The sequence below is a fragment of the Sarcophilus harrisii genome, chromosome 3, assembly GCF_902635505.1.
Source record: "Sarcophilus harrisii chromosome 3, mSarHar1.11, whole genome shotgun sequence".
Lineage (NCBI taxonomy): Eukaryota > Metazoa > Chordata > Mammalia > Dasyuromorphia > Dasyuridae > Sarcophilus > Sarcophilus harrisii.
In genome coordinates this window covers 509,059,472-509,078,007 of record NC_045428.1, presented here as the reverse complement: position 1 = coordinate 509,078,007, position 18,536 = coordinate 509,059,472, and positions in this window count along the sequence as shown.

Sequence of the window (18,536 nt, the reverse complement as noted above, 5' to 3'; positions counted from 1 at the left end):
TTGTGGGTCCTAAAAAATTGGTTCTTTTTTCATGCATGATTCCCTTGAGATTTATATTGATAGCAAAGGTGAAAGGAGGAGGTATTAAAGTTAAAAATATAAATTACTTTAGGATGTGACCCCCAACTGCCAGTAAACACATTCCATCATAGGTATAAATTGTATTGATTATAACTATTAAATAGCAATTAAGTAGCTTTCAGATTTCCAATGTCTTTTTAATGTCAGGAATCTATGCTTGGATTTTTATGGCAACTGATTTAGTCTGATCACTCAATACCAACATAAGTAATCATTCTGTTTTATATAGTTGATCCTCATCATTTGGGGATTTTATAATTGTGCATTCACCTACTCACTAAAATTTATTTGTAAATCTAAAACAATACTCATGGCATTTTCTCAGGCATTCACAGGTATGAAAAAATTGGAGTTCTGCAGTATACATGTTCCCAGCTGAGGTCATATACGGTGAAGCTTTGCCATATTGCATCAGTTCTGATATTGTAAACAAATGCCTTTTTTAGTCTATCTATTTATATGTTTTTTTTTAATTTTTTGCTTTTTTTTTTTTGGTAAGTTCACTTTTTAAAAAGTACCCCATGCAGAGTAATGAAGTGCTATCTAGTGTTCCAAAGCATAAGCAGGGTAGTGATGCACCTTATGGAAAAAATGCATGCTACATAAGCGTCATTTAGGCATGAGTTAGAATTGTTGACTCTGAGTTTATTGTTAATGAATCAACAATATGGCACAACCAGGAAAAAAAAAGAGATTTGGAAATAAGACTACTCTGAAAAGCACTAAAGCAAATGTTATATAACCAGTGACTTGTGGTAATCTAATTTTATATTTCCCTTAAGAACAAAGTTCCATATTTGCTAATTTAGTATATTTGGTAACTTCATAGTATATAACTGTCATGAATGATGAGAATCAAATGTATTTTTAATAGAAAACTTAAATCTAGAAATTATTCAAGAATCAGAAGGGCAATTCCATTAGAAAATGCACCTCTGTATGTCATCAGCCACTTGAAGACTGCCAGTTTTAAAGAATTCCTTAAACATGGCAGAAATGAATGATGAACTCGTGAGCCCTCTTTACATGTATCATAACAGCATACAGATAAATATGGAAAATTTCTGAGGACAAAACAATGTCCACATGGAGGCTAATTTTGAATGAATGTTCCTCTTCTGACTTATGTACAGCTTGAATGACAGAATCGTATACCCTGAAACTGATATTGTCAGACAGAAATGCTGAGCTGAGTTAAAAAGCTACACAAGTCTCACTTAAAGCTGCTAAGGAGAACAGCATGATTGATGTACGATCAGCAAGCTCATTTTTCTTGACCTCTCTCCAGAATAGGAGATAATGCACCAGACCAGACAAGGAATAGCTCCTGCCCTTAGGCCCAGATAGATCCTGAGATCCTGAGCTCCTTCATTTACCTAATAGGCATGGAGGGTAGAAGATTGACAGATATCTGGTGTCTGCCAAAAACTCTGTCATGGTCTTCCCAATCAGAGATGAGAGAAGAACAGGAAAAGAGAAAGGAAAGGTTCAATTAAGAAGGCAAGATGTCTCCAGCTACAAAAGTAGAGGTCATGTGCTCCATCACCCATTTTAATTTTTTTTAAAGATAAGACCATGGAATGTCAGAGAGATGAAAAAAACGTTCTTAAGTTTGTACAATGACCTAGTGGCAAAATTGAGACTAAAACTAAAGTCACCTAACTTTTAGTAAAGTGTTTATTCTGTATTGTCCAAACATGAGTTTTGCTGACTGAGACTCTTAAGCATAAGTCAATAAGGAAGCTCTCAAAAGGACAATGCTTTAGCCTCCCATTGTCACCAGAGAGTTATGCAGAATTTGGATTAGGGGCAAATGCACCCAAAGCACATCAGCCAATTTGCTAGGACAGCAAATATTTAACTGAAAAATACTATAAAACATGTATAATCAAGTGTTTACACTTTATTCCCACCAGAAGTGTGAAGTCCCTAAATCAATTTGATTGCATTATACAGCAGCTAGATATATAAGGGCTAAAGAATCAGCCACCATCTCCTAAGAGGCTTTTAAAAATAAGCTGGTAGTCAATCAAGGAAGTGTGATCTCTAGCCAGTATGGAGTAAGAACCCAAATATTGGAAGAGAATTACTTTTCACTTTTCTCCTTGTCCTTCTGTCATAGGACAACAGGATCAGTAGTAAAAGTCTTTTCTTTAGTCTTTCTGCACCCTCCAAAGTGGAATTTTGCTGGAGGATATCTCAGTTTAATAGAAGATACTACTCCCAGTAAGGAACGGGCTCAGAGAGTTCAACTGCATTTTCATATTTAGCTATGAAGGAGAATAGATCCATGTATGTATAGCCAATTCTTCATTCAGAAATTCTGCTGCCTTGGGGAATGGTGATAGGGCATGATAATAAAAATTATCCAGGCCCTGTAAGTCCAGAAGCATGTTACTTTGGCCATTTATATTTCTACAAGTATGCCTTTCTAATAATGTATTCTATTCTTCCCTCATTTTTGTGTAAGAGTGCCACCACTGCCCCATACCCATCCCACAGCATTATAAAAGAATGTTTTATTTCCATTATTTATGTTATGCTAGTAATTTTTTTTAGCATCTGCTAATGCTGCCAATATTGTAGGGGGCAATTGAACTATAGTTCTTACATAATTACATATTTATATATATATGAAACTGTTAAGCATAAGTCAATAAGGAAGCTCTCAAAAGGACAATTCTTTAGCTTCCCATTATCACTAGAGAGTTATATGCAGAATTTGGATTAGAGACAAATGCACCCAAAGCACATCAGCTAATTTGCTATATATATATATATATATATATATATATATATATATACACCTAGACTAACCACTCTTTAGGTTGCTTTAACCTATGAGTGAGAGTTGATTAGAGGCAAGTGCTACACGGGGATATGATAAAACTCTTAAGGTGACATCTGCAAATAGGAACACTTGAGGAATCATATTATTACACATCATATGGAACTTTTTGGAATGACTTTAGAAAATATGGACCAGAAGCGCATGAGATCAGAAAACAAGTTGGATTTTTATAATGCATCTTTGGTTGAAGAATCCACACTGATGAAGTTGTATAGACCTCTCAAATATCAAAATATTATTATCATATTTGTTAATCAAGAACAAACAAAGGCAGAGCCAAGATGGAGGTATAAAGGCTTGCCAGAGCTTTAACCCAAACCCTTCCCAGTGTCTTTAAATAATAACTCTAAACCAATTCTAGACTGTCAGAACCCACACAAAGATAGAATGAAACAATTTTAGAACCCAGGACAACTTAGAAGGTTGGCAGGAAACATCTAATGCACCAAGGTGAGAGAGAAGTACAATCCAGGGCAGACTGAGTCAGTGTAGACCACACCCCAGCAAACCAAGAGAAGGACTCAGGGCAACTGCAGTGGTGGTTTCTAGACCTATCAGCCCACAGACAGTAAGGGGATCAGAAAATAGGTCAGAAGGAGTTTTACAGGGATCCCTTGGCTGGCATCAGATGCAGGGCTCTGTTGCATTGCCTGTATTTGGATCTGGATTACAGTCCTAGGTCTTAGATCCAGTGTGAAGAGGAGACTAACAGAGCAGATTTTGTGGCTATAGAAGAGAAAGGATCCTGTTCACAATTCCAGGGTTGTTCAATCATAAACATGTGCACAGTGTAGGGGAGTAGTGAACACATCTCTACCTAGATCATTCCACTTTGGAAGATCATATTTGGTTCCAAAATTACCTATCAAAACAGCTGCACAAAAAACCTTAAGCCTTGGACAGTGCCTCTTCCATTTAGGAAGAAGATCCCCTCCTTCCCCATTGAAGTGTAAAGTTAAAAGAAAGACTGAAAAATGAGCAAACACCAGAAAAATAATTCTGACCATAGAAAGTTACTGTGGAAGTAATATCAAAACACATACTCAGAAGAAGGCAACAAAGTAAAAATTGCTGCATCCAAAGTCTCAAAGAAAAAAATGAATTGATCTTAGGTCCTGGAAGAACTCAAAAAGGGATTTAAAAATCAACTAAAAGAGGTAGAGGAAATATTGGGAAGAGGAATGAAAGCAATGAAAAATGGTTAAAAGATTCAATACAGAGTTTGGTAAAGGAAACATTAAAAAATACCAAAGAAAATAATATCTTAAAAAACAGAATAGGCCAATGGTAAAAAAAGGCATAAAAGTCCAATGAAAAGAAGATTGCCTTAAAATTTGTAATTGGCCAAATGGAAAAAAATGTACAAAATTTACTGAAGAGAAGTACTCCTGAAAAAAAAGAATATGTCAAATGGAAGAGGAGATACAGAAGCTCCTCTGAAGGAGGATAATTCCTCTAAATTTGGAATTGATCAACAGGAAGCTAACAGATCTATGAGACATCAGGAAACAATCAAACATAATAAAAAAGACAAATAGAAGAAAATGTAAAATGTTAGGAGGGTTCTGGAAAGATGACCAAATAGGGTAGTAAATTTCAACCTCTCCATATTTTCCCCACAAATAGAACAAATTTGCACTTCAGAGTGAACACAGACTGTTGAAAAATCAAGTAGACTTGGGACAGAATAGGAGACTTTCAGGTACAACTTCAGAAGATCTGGAGAAAGACCCCAGATGGATTAACCTGTTAGAAGTGAAAACACTTCCCAGTTAACTCCACAGAAAGAATGAGTGAGGAGCCCTGGGGCTAGCTGGGTTTGGCTGGAGCCTTAGCATCAACCTTGGAAATTTTTATCTCCAAGGCTGCATGATGAATTGGGGGTTATGAGTCCTTGAAGACTGGGTAAACCTGATTAGGAATACCAGGTCTAGTTGTGTTACAGAGACACAGCCCTGGGAGAAAAGGAACTAGCACACCAGTGAGTGCAGAGGAGTGCAGAGGCAGTGAGGCAGGGACATTGTTGGCAGCAGACTTGCTGGAGGATGGAGCTTTTGGTCTGGGGTTCCAGGTCAGAGGAGAGAGCTAAAGTGAAGGCAAAGGCACCATCTCACCACCCCATGATTAGAGGTTGCTTACACTAGTACCTTCTATTAAAAATGAACCCTAAAAGAAGAAATACACCCTAAAAACTTACTAAGAACAAAACAAAACAAAAAGACCATTATTCTTATTCAGAAGAAGACACTGAAGTAAGAATCTACCCCAAAGAGTAATGTGAATTGGTTCTCTGCTTAGAGAGAAATTATAGAAGAACTCAAAAAAGAATTTAAAATAAACATCAAAAGAGACACATTGAGGAAAAAGTAAAAAGAAAAACAAGATTATGAAGATTATGAAAAAACTTAACCAACTAGAAAAGGAGATGCAAAGTCTCAAAGATGAAAATAAGTCTTTGAAAATTAGAATTGAACAAGGGGAAGGCAAATGAAGCTTTGAGAGGCCAAGAAATAACAAAACAAATTCTAAATAATGAAAAAATAGAACAGCATATGAAACATTTTATAAGAAAAATGACAGATCAGGAGAACAGATAAAGAAGAGAAAAAATAAGAATAATTAGATTACCTGGAAGTTGTGACCAAAAAGAGAATCTTGAAAAAATAATGTAAGAAATTACCCAAGAAAATGGATTTATGAAGGATGCAGCACCCTACAAAATCTATAAGAAATAAGTGGGGAGGACTTTCGGGGGCAGAGCCAAGATGGCAGAGAAGACACAAGTTTCTCTCTGCCCTTCTCCTACAACCCTCAGACTAATTAGCAAATCCAGCTTCTGAATTAGCTCTGAGCCAGCAGAATTGGGAGTGCAACAAATTACTAACAAAACCTAATTTAGAAGATGTCCAGAAAAGGTCTGTTTCAATTAGAAACATGAGGGAGGCAACCAGCACAAGCAGCTGAGCACAAAGGCCAGCAAAGACAGCTTAGAGTCTTGGAGCAGTGCAGACTCTGTGATGTGGTGCAGACTCCGTGAGGCACAGAATCTATGGGGATGAATCTACAGCAGCAGTGTTGGCTACTCTGCCCTGGCTGTAAGCCAGTAGTAGATCAACAGAGAAATTAGAAAACATCTAACACAAACACAAAAGGTAAATAGTGAACCCTGAAAGGCCAGAATCTCATGGAACTTGGCCACACCCACTCAACACTGGGATTGGGTCAGTACTAAGTCAATGTAGTGGTGGCAGCTTACAAGAATCTTGGAAATCCTCCCCTGCCCTAAAAGCAGAACTTAATTTTTTTTTAAATGAGTAAAAAAGTAAAGAGAACTCTGAAGATATATAGCTTCTATGGTGAAAGAGAAGAACAGATAATAAACCCTGAGGAGAATAAAGGCAGATTGTCTCCAAATGAAGCCCCAAAAGGTGATATAACCTGGTCCCTATCACACAAGGCTCTCCTAGAAGAAATTAAAAAGGATCTTAAAAGAGAGCTAGAAAAAATGGAGAAAGGAAATGAAAACTTTGCAAGAGGGTTTGAAAAAAGCAGATAACTCATATAAAAGAGAAATTTAATTTTTTCCATTTAGGAAAAAGAAAACAACTCCCAGAAAAACAGAATTTGTGAAACAGAAAAAGAAAATAACTCCTTAAAAACAAAATTTGTGAAATAAAAAAAGTCCCAAAGAACAAAACAACTCACTTAAACATTCAATAGGACAATTACAAAAAGAAGTTAAAAAAAAGTAAATGAAGAAAATAATTCTTCACTAAAATTCAGAATTCAACAAATGGAAATGAATGACTCAATGAGACAACAAGAATCAGTCAAGCAAAACCAAAACAAATAAAAAAAGTAAAAAAAAAAAAAAAGTAAAATATCTAATTGGGAAAACAACTGACCTGGAAAATATATCTAGGAGAAACAATCTAAGGATAATTGGACTCCTTGAAATCCATGATGAAAAAAAGAGTCTAGACACATTTTTTTCCAGGAAATCATCAAAGAAAACTGCTCAGATTTCATAGAATCAGAAGGTAAAATGACCAATGAAAGAATTTATCAAACATCTCCTGAAAGAGACCCCAAAATTAAAACCCCAAGGAATATCATGGTTAAATTTGAGAACTATCAGAACAAGGAAAAAATATTACAAGCAGCCAGAAAGAAACAATCCAAATAATTAGGAGCCACAATAAGGATTACTCAGGACTAAGCAACTTCCACTTTAAAGGATCAAAGAGCCTGGAATTTGATATTCCAAAAGGTAAAAGAACTTGGAATGCAGCCAAGAATAAATTACCCCGCTAAACTCAGCATTTTCTTTCAGGAAAGAAGATGGACATTCAATGAAACAGGTAAATTCCATTCATTCTGATGAAAAGACCAGAGCTAAACAAAAAACCTGACCTCCAAATGTAGAACACAAGAGAAGCATAAAAAGGTAAAAAGAAGTCTTGAGAATTGTATTTCTGTTATGGGCATATATATAGAGAATACATGTATAATCCAATTTTACTGTTATAAAAAGCAACTAGAGGTGGAAAGAGGATTGCAACAGAAAAAAATTGGGAAAGTGGAGGTAAAGTGAGGGAAATCACATCTCAGAAAGAGGCTAATAAAACTTATTATAATTGGGGGAAAAAAGGAGGGTGATGAACATTATATAAAATGTACTCTCATCAGATTTGGCTCAAAAATGAATATTAGATATATTTGGTTTCACTAAGAAACTTCTCTCACCTTATAGAAAAGTGGGAGAGGAAAGGCAAAAAGGGAAGTGGTAAGCTAAATAGGAGGGAAAACAGAAACAGCAGGAGAATGGTATATGAAATGGAGGATCTCTAATGGGGGAGGATTGCTTCAGAAAAGTAATGCTCATAAGTAAAATACTGGGGCAGGGGGAAGGGAAGAAAAGGAAAGAGAAAAGTATAATTTGGGGTTAATAAGATGGAAGGAAATACAGAATTAGTAGTTTTAACTGTAAATGTGAATGGGATGAACTCTCTCATAAAATTAGGTTAGATTAGAAAGGGGGAAATCAAAAGGGAAAACATTTTTACATCCAAAGGATCTGATTAAGGCTTCATTTCTAAAATATATAAAGAATTGACTCAAATTTATAATAGTTCAAGCCATTCTCCAATTGATAAATGGTCAAAGGATATGAACAGACAATTTTCAGATGAAGAAATTGAAACTATATGTAGTCACATGAAAAGGTGCTACAAATCATTATTTATCAGAGATATGCAAATAAAGACAACTCTCAGATGCCACCACACACCATCAGATTGGCTAAGATGACAGAAAAAAATGATCACAAGGGTTGGAGGGGATGTGGGAAAACTGAGACTCTAATATATTATTGGTGAAATTGTGAATGGATCCAACCATTCTGCAGAGCAATTTGGAACTATGCTCAAAGAGTTATCAAGCTGTATATATCCTTTGATGCAGCAGTGTTACTACTGGGATTATATCCCAAAGACATCTTAAAGGAGGGAAAGGGACCTGTATGTGCAAAAAATGTTTGCGGCAGCCCTTTTTATAGTGGCCAGAAACTGGAAATTGAATAGATGCTCATCAATTGGAGAATGGCTGAATAAATTATGATATATGAATGCTATGGAATACTAGTTTTCTGTAAAGAAATGACCTGCAGCATGAATGCAGAGAGGTTTGGAGAGGTTTACATGAACTGATGGCAAGTGAAATGAGTAGAGCCAGGAAATCATTATACACGGCAACAACAAGAGTCTATGACAATCAATTCTGGTAAATGTAGCTCTCTTCAACAATGAGAGGATTCAAACTAGTTCAACTTATTCAGTGATGGAGAGAGAGAAAGAAAAGCGTGGGGACAAAGTGTGGAACACAACATAGCATTCTCATTCTCTGTTATTTACTTGCATTTTGTTTTCTCTTTCAGTTTTTCTTTTTCCTTCCTTCTTGATATGATTTTTCTTGTGCAGAAAGATATCTGTGTAACTATGTATACATATATTGGATTTAACATGTATTTCAACATATTTAACATGTATTGGACTATCTGCCAACTAGGGGAGGGGGTGGGGGGAAGGAGGGGAAATTTTGGAACAAAAGGCTATACAAGGGTCAATGTTGGAAAAATTACCCATGCATATGCTTTGCAAATAAATAAATGAATTAAAAAAAAATTAAGTGGGGTGGGATACATGAACAGAGAAGTAAAAGTTCAGGAAAGAAGACAAGGGAGGGATCTCTGGCTGGGGGAGATTAAATAATAGCAAAGCAAATGAAGAAGCAGAATTAAAGCAAAAAGTCAACAGGGATACAAAAAAATTTATTTTTATGTACGTGGGGAGGGGAGCATGTGTATGGTGTGTATATGTATATATTTACACAAATATATCCTTCTGTATTTTTTTTCCTACAGAGTGATTTACATGGAAATGTGTTTTTCATGATTACACGTAAACATCACATGTTTTTCATGATGATACAATATGTCAAATTGCTTGCCTTCTCAATGGAGCTGAAAGGAGAAAATTTGGAACTTAAAATAAAAAAAATGGAATGTTAAAATTATTTTAACATGTAATTGGAAAAATAAAATATTAAATAAGAAAACAAAAGAAAAACAAAACAAAATAAACAACAAAGTCACTTTTGAAGACCCAACTGTTGACTTTTATAAGTAAACTCTTATATTTCTGTTATGATTCAAGTCTTTTCAAACCATTTTCCTAGGGACACACCTGCATACACACACATCATTCATAATAGTGTGCTTTCAAAGGAAGACACCTTTCACTTTTAAAGTTGAAGAAACATCTCATTCTTGAAAAGTAGATTCTATTATTTTAAAACAAATAAATAAACAATTGCCACCTGCTGAGAATCTATTATTAATATGCTAATATATACTGTGTAATATGTGGTTTGGATTGTTAGTAATAAATACCCTCATTGCTCTATCAATAATATATCATGTGCAAATTAGTGTCTGGATTAATGTGGTGTTGCTGCAATGAGAAAAATTGCTTACTTTTTATTACATAATAAAATGCCTTTAATTGTTGGAGTCAAATGGTTTTATTATATACCATTACTTTTGGAAACAACCCCTGCCTTTTCATTGATCAGAAAATGTTATCAGTCACTACCAGATTGAAAATAAAACTAAAGAATAACATTCCTGAAAGAAGAGAGTGTAGTGAAATTAATTTAACAAAAATAGGATGTGGAGGACCCTAATTAAAGAGCAGGTAGAATAGAGCAAGTGCACATTTTCAGCTTTTAAAACTTGATTACTTTGTATTATGTACTTTGAAGGCTCACCTGGTGTTTTCATGTTTTGAAACACGGATCACTTTCATTTTGTGAAAAGTAATTATGATAAAACTATGCCTGGCAACTTCTTCCTCTTTCACTGGATGGTTTAATTAAGGAAACTTTTGATGTTTTGCATTAGATATGATTGACTTTAGATTTAAGATAAAAAAAAATCCTTATTTGCAATGGAGAGTGCTTCTTTATCACAATGAGGTCTTGTCTAGTTATACGTGGGGTTCCATATATTTAATCCCATATCTTATTTTATGACATTTGACCCTATTAATAAAAGAAATTGTACTGCTACATGACATTAACAGAAGATGCAGATTTATCACACCCTGGTACATTTTACTGCCCTCTTCACAGCTTTTATTTAGCTGTGACATAAAATGAATCCTTTTCTGATTATTCCTTTTCTGACTTCCATTTCTTCACCTGTGAAGAGGTAGTGCTCTCTAATGGCTAGAAAGCAGGCCTTAGAGACAGGAAGATCTAAATTTAAGTCTGTCCTGCAACCCATATTGATTACATGATTCTGGGCAAATCATTTAGCTTCTGAATTCTCTAAGCAATTCTTTATGAAAATAAGTTGTGGAAATGGGAGTTCCCTATACCAAGGAAACCAGAGATAGAGATGTTATCTCTATCTCTTCTTTTTTTCTACACTATTTGAATATGAAATGTGGCTTGATGGTTATCAACTTTTTTTTTTTTTATCTTGTGCCCTAAGAAAACTTGCATAGGTTCACTTGATTTTAGTTTCTTCATCCATGAAATGGGGGTAATTGTTATACTTTATGGCTGATGCATTTTCCACTTGATCTTCCCAATCATACCATGAGTTAAGTGGTTTAAGAAATACTATATTTTGCATACAGTTAAGAGACTTGAGACATTGAATTTATGGTTTAAAATTTTAGAATCATCTTTGACATCTTCTTCAAAATCAATCATTTGCTAAGTCCTGTGAATTTTACTTCTGCGTTGTTCTACTCCAGCTATAAATATACTAATTCAGCTTATTATCTCCCCTGAAATATTCCCATAACCTCCTGATTGTCTGTACTATTGGTCCATCTGGCCATCCTATTTTCACATTCAACATACAAACTCTCTATTTGTTAACATATATAGACTGGAAAACCCACACATGGTAAAAATGTTCTAGACGACTGGGATCAAGTTACTTTTTAGGCAATGATTTTTTTTCTCTTACCTGCAAGTCAACAAATATTTATTAAATGCTTGCTATATGTTAGCCACTATGCACTTACAATATTTTTTAGTTTCTTCCTGGTGGAGACATGACTGAACCCACATGTACATAACTCTTGCTAGGCCTTCCATTAATACCAGAGTCTTAATTAGTCAATGCTGCCTCTCATATTGGCTTTGAGAAAGTCAGTTAAGCATGAGTCTGAATGTAGGTTAAAGATTTGTCCAGCTACACTTGGAATTAGACTCCATATATTTAATCCCATACCTTGTCAGTGAGTGTCCATTTTAGCGCCAAGATCTCTGATTCTTCACAAGGACAGCCAATGAGTTACACTGCCTGTGAGTCTTTGGCTGGCAAAGGCAATGGGGTTTTTGAATGTTGCTGTCATCTTGATATATACCCATCCCCAGGCCAGTCAAGCTGCCATCTGCATGTAGCATCACAAGCTTCTTGGGGGTCTGCAAATAGATCACCAAATTGCAGGATTTCAAGCTGGAAGTGACCTTAGCAATAAACTAGCCCAATCCCTTTATCATATTGATGAAAAAAAAATTTGGCTAAGAAAGGTTAAGGGACTGACTTCCTCAATGTCAAATTCTAAGTAGCAAAATTGAGATTGGAAACTAGGCCCTTTCACTAGAAATATGCTATTTCTTCCTTTCTAGCTTGATAATAAATAATACTAGGCAGTTAACAATGCCCCTCAGAATCTTATTTTCATTTAATGGACAATAGGTGACAGGGGCTGGGGAAGTTTTCCTTGCAGAGGAATCAATCAATAGTATTAGAATTCACTTTGTATGGTAGAAAGAGCATTAGACTTGGAAGCAGACAGCTTATGTTCAAGTCTAAACTCTAGAGTTTAGTGTGACAACAAGATGAGAAAAAGGAAGAAAAAAAGAAAGGAAGAAAAGAAACAAATATTTATTAATTGGTTATTATGTGTCAAGCACTTTGCACATATTACTTAATTTGATCCTCATAACAACCCTTGGAAATAAGTGCTATTATTATCCCCATTTGTCAGATGAGGAAATTAAGGGGAATAAAGCTTAAGTGACTTCTCCAGTATAACACAACTAATGTTTCTGAGTTTCATATGTCTTCTTTCTCTGTAAAATGGGATAAAAATATTTGCACAGTATTGCCTACTTTCTAGGATGACAGACTTGAGGGAATGATGCTGAAAGTGCTTTGTAACTGAAAAGGGCTATGTTGATGCCAGTTATTATTCTGATTTGCTTTGTGTAGCTCTAATAAAAATTATTTGCAAATATAACAATATATACATGAAGTTGTTGTTTTGGTTCTTGTTCTTGTTTTTTCTTTTCTTTTCTTTTTTTTTTTCAGAAAGTGACTTTATAACTAATTTCTTCACTATGAACAATTCTTGGTGTGGAAACACTGTCCTTCTGAAACAGATATGGAAATAATCTGCAAAACCTGAGAGTGATGCCTTTGACTGGAGAAGTAAAGTGATTGGTCTCTGGTCACACAGCAGTGTCTTTAAGAGGCAGGTTTTCCTCACTCGGCTAAAGTTGGCCCTTTATTAATTCTACCATTATGATTCTCCTGATGACTATATTATTTATATATATATATATATATATATATATATATATATATATACACAAAAACACAACAAGAAAAATTACAAAAAATATATATTCCCTACCCTCAGAATTTTTGCATTCTAGGTAGTAGATGGTAGATTCTCAGTTGAATTCAATTTAGCAAATATGTATGCTGATCATTGAGACTGATGGGGATTGAGGGAAAGAAATGAAATTTTAAAAAGGCAGGGTCCCTGTTCAGTGGAATTTATTCTCAGTGAAATGTATGTACTGCAATATGGTAGTACAACTTAGATTAGACTTAAGTATATAAGTAGGAGATAAACATACGATCACTGAGGAAGAGGGACTTTTGAATGATTTCCAAATTCCTCATAATAACAAAGTGCATTGTAATAAGTCTCAAACACATTTGCATTCAAAAGCATTCTTTTTGGAGGCACAAACAGAGCTCAGTTGAGAAGTCATATCTGCCCAGCAGATGCCTCCTAACGACCTACAGGCCAGCAGCAGACTGGCAGGAACTTCCACATGAATGCAAAACAGGAGATGATCAAAGGCCACTCCCACTCATCCATATGGTGCTTATTATGCCAAATTTTCAACCAAAATTGGCATAGACTTCATGGGAATATTAAAAATCATAAAATCTAAGAGTTGGAAGGAAGAACTAGAGTGCAATAATTTCAACCTGTACTTGAAACATAAATCCCTTCTGTAAAAACTATGTCATGACACTGATATTAATCCAACCTTGATTTGATCAAAGAAGAGGTAGTCTTTTGCTTTTCAGATTGTTGTAATTGTTGAAATGAAATCTGCTTTTCTGCAACTCAACAAATAAAGATATATGTGTACACATGCACATATATATGTATATTACATATATAGTTATGTTTATGCATATATACATATATCTCACACCATGTACAATTAACTAAAATAAAATGGCATCTGCCCTTCAGGAAATTACATTATTAAAAGTAACAATAATAGTGATGAGAATACTAATGAGAGTTAGTATGGATTACAAATGAATGCATGCATGAATAAAGTAATGAAGAAAAGTATTCATTGAGCATTAATTATGTAACAAGTTCTGTGTTAAGTTCTGGGGATAAAAATATAAAAGTGAAGGTAATCCCAATCCTTACAGACCATATATGCTATTAGAAGGAGACAAAATGTAGGGAAATGGGGGAAGGGGAGGATATTTTGGTTTAAAAAGTTACAATTATGGTAAAAGGAGATAAGGTAGAAGATTTACACTCTTTTTGGAACAATGACAAAGTTAATTCTAGTATGATTCCAGACAGGAAAAAGCCATGAGGAGGGTAAGGCTGTCATCTTAGTAACTGTTGAAAAGGTGGCCAGTGAATGAGGTAAAGAGTAAAGTGAGGTAAAAATAGTAAGAATGAAACTAGCAGATAGAGGCCCAGCTTTAGAGTCAGAATGACCTCATACATGGAGTCTTGCCTCTCATCCATATTGAATTTCTCACCCTGGGCAAATTGCTTAATCCTTAGTGTTTAAGGTAAATCTTTAAGATTTTATGTTGTAGAATAGTTGACTATCTCTATTAGTAACTGGGACACTGTACCAATGAAATCACAGGTCTAGACCAATAACAGAAGCAACCACAATAATAACTGAAGTGCTTTGAGATTTGAGAAATGTGAGGTTCTGGAAGGGCAAACAATTTGCCCATGGTTACACAAGTAATGAATGTCAGAAATGAGATTTGACTTTAGGTTTCTCCTGGTTCCAAGTACAGTAATCTTTCTAATACTGAAATTTTAGTTTCCCCTCTTTACCTTATCTCACTATTCCTAGCTTTGCCTTCTGGGAGGGTGGCAAAACATGTCAATTAAATTCATTTTAACAAGCATTCACAAGGGGAGATATTTAGCAGTTTTAGTAGCAACTCTGAGGTACTTTCTAAATAATGAGTTTGAGTTATATCTACTCTAGTAGCTCAGAAAAAGTTACGTATGTCTATGATATAGACATATGTAGCTTTTTTTTTTCCTTTGGTTTTGTGTAGAGGTATATAAAGCTGTGAGAAGACTCAAACTTCAACTTTACTACTAATTCAAAGGGAAAATTGTTTAAATCAAGGGGATCAGTGTTCCTGGACATGCTACTACTAAAATTACTCACTTATATTTATATACATATTCCTTTATATTTTACAAAATAGCTTCAGACTCATTTTAATATTGAAATTGAATAGCAACCCTGTGAACTAAGAACTATTACCTCCACTTTAAAGATTTGTAGGCTGAGATTCAGAGGTAAAGTGACTTACTCCAGTTAAAATTAAGAATCCTGACTATACCATTCAAATCCTCTGCTTGACAGTTATTAGTTTTGTAACCATGTGTAAATCACTTTATCTTTCTGAGACCCAGTTTCTTCAAATGGAAAATGGAGAAAGTTGTACTCATGATCTCAAGGGACTATTGAAAAACATTCAATTTGTAAGCCTTAAAGTGGCATCTAAATGTTTGGCTGTTACATCATCCCTCCAACCAAAAGATATGAAAGCGAGTTTATCAAAGATTAAGTAAGGCTCAAGCCAAGACCCAGATCAAGGTAAAGTCTGAGAGTGATAATGCCATATTCTTACTCAATATTATTCTAATAATATCTTATTATTTCCATGATCACATACAAATTTATGTGTTTGGCATTTGAAATTCTTCAAATCCTAGGCCTAATCTATCTTTTCAGTCTTATGCAATAGACTCTTTCATAGATATTACTGTTTATCCAAACTGGCATTCTTATTTTCTACACATATGACACACTATCTTCCATTCCCATGCCTTTAATCAGGTTATTCCCCTTTCCTGGAATATGTTCTCTTCTTCCTTTTATTTCTTAATAAAGTTCTCTCTCTAGTTTCCTTCACAGTTCTAATCAAATGCCAACTTCTAGATGAAATGTTTCCTCATTCTTTCCCTTCAGTTGCTGTTAGAGTCCCAAATCAAATATTATTTATTTTGCATATAGGATGCATTTACACACACACACACACACACACACACACACACACGTATATTTTTTGAGATAGGGGTAAGATTTGTGATTCATTGGCATTAAGAGCTCCAAAATGAGGAATCCCCTTCAACTAATGCATGTCAGTATCTTTTCTGCAATTTATAGATTTGAATTTGGAAATTTACAAGAGAATTGAAAGATTAAATGACTAGCTCATGGTCATATGATCAGAGGTAGTCTAGATCTTCCTGGTTGAGACTGACATTCATACATGTACATAATACATATACACATAAACTATATACAATGTACATAACACTATGTGCATGATGTATAACTTTATCAAAAAACACACTGTATTTCTCCACAGCACATAATTTCTTTGAGGCTAGGGACTGTTTTTATTTTTATATTCCTAGTAGAGCAGAGTGTCAGGGACATAGTAAACACTATAAATACTTGTTGATTGATTCTGAATCTAATGGATTTTCCAGTGATCCTTAAAACTTTAGATGAGCACATCTTTTCTATTTCACAGCTGAGGTATCCAGAAGCTTGAGAAGTAGTTCCAATTTATATCCCATACCTGTAGTTCAGTAAAGTAAGAGCTAGAACAAAGAAAAGCTATAATTCCAAGTTTTGGCCCTGTGGGAGGGGCCAATATTCCTTTCTCTCTGTCACCTGCCAGTGGCCATATGATCCAAGGAAACATAAGAAAAGTAAACTCAAAATTAGAAGGAGAAACTTAAGCTTTGACATGAAACTCGTTGAATGGATAAGAGATGTATATAATGTGTGTATGTATGAATATATGTATGTATTCAGCCTTCCAAAGAGAAACACCCACAGACATATGTGTTTGTATTTTTTTCTGTGTACTATATTGAACTCTTGCTAAAATATAGAATCAGTGGAAATAAGATATCCCTAATCCCCTATAGCTCTTTATTAAATTAATCACAAAGTGCCTTACTGAATCAAACAGAAGGAAGAAAACATATGTAGCTGTTGTTTTAGAAACTGTGAGAATATGAGATGGAGTTTAATAGTAATAACAATCTTTCTTGCAGAATTGTTGTGAGATTTATTTTTTTTGGAAATGGTAAATTGATATATAGATGTGAATTATTATTTATTTATCTTAGGGTTTTTGTTAGCAAGAGGAAAACAGAATTTTCTTTACATTTGTAGGCTCAGAATCTAGAAGAAATGTCATGAAGTCATTGGAGTCATTTCCTGGTTTTATTCAGTAGTACATCTAACATAGAAAACCCAGAATTTTTGAACATGGATTAATTTAGATAATTTTGCCCTCAATCATTCCTCTTTGTATTGAAAATAAATCTTGCTGTAAAGAACAGTTCTTTTGATAGGAAAGGAAGGAAAAGGGAAAAATCTAGATGGCATAAGAAAAGACATCAATAAAATCAAATAATAAAATAAAATCTAACCCTATTCTGGGAATTCTGGGATGAAGAAACTCCTTCTAACAATGCTACATCAGAAGTCTGCAAGTTTTAGATTTAGAGAATTCCCCAGATAAATAATTTTATTCAGGATCGCACAGCCAAGAAATGTGAGGCAGAACTGGAACTCAGTTTTCCTTGTTCCAAGAACAGCTCTATTTACTATGTTGCAGGACATTATACTGATCTATGGTAGGTAGGTAATTCCAATGTAAAAATCAGCTGGAAGAATAGTATTAGGTGAGTCAAGTAGAATAATAGTCTGGTATTTTTTCACTTATGAACCAAGTTCAGAGGCTAATGAGCCACTTTTCAGAAAGAGGTGTCTCAAGCTGTGTTTGTCCTATTACTTGGCAAAGGAATTGGTAGAACAACTTGGGACTTAGTAGTAAAGGCCAAGTATTTGAAATAAGCATAAAGGAGCAAGCTACTTGGCATTTTAGAGTATTATTCTAGCCCATGTACATACTTGTGTTCTAAGATCCAAAACTTTATTCTGATAGTATTTGAGTTAATTTCATGGTGTGATTTATGATTTGATAAATTACTTATCAGACTCCTCAAGATTATTGAGGGGCCTCACAAAAGGAATCATTCTAAATCCTTTCCTTTATGGATTCTCACTGTAGTGCTGTATCCATCTTCATCTGTTTGTCATTAGATTTATAGCAATGTTGTTAAATTCTAAAAGGTTAACATTTCTACACTTAAAACCGAGGAAGATATATTTTAAAATTAATCTCTAATTTATGGTGTGCTAAGTGCTCTTCACTACACATTTTTAATTTAGGGTTCATTGAATAGGCTCTGTTATTTTGAATACAGACAGATTATTAAAATTCATGTGCTATAATTTCATAGCTCATTGCTTGGCACAATTCCTAATACTTCAAAGTTGAACTTTCAAAATATGTTTTAATGAGCAATTATTATGTTGCAATCAGAAAGTGCATTGTTGGCAAAATGCATAATTTTAATATTTCTATTAACCAGATCACAGGATTCAAGTTCACTGTGCC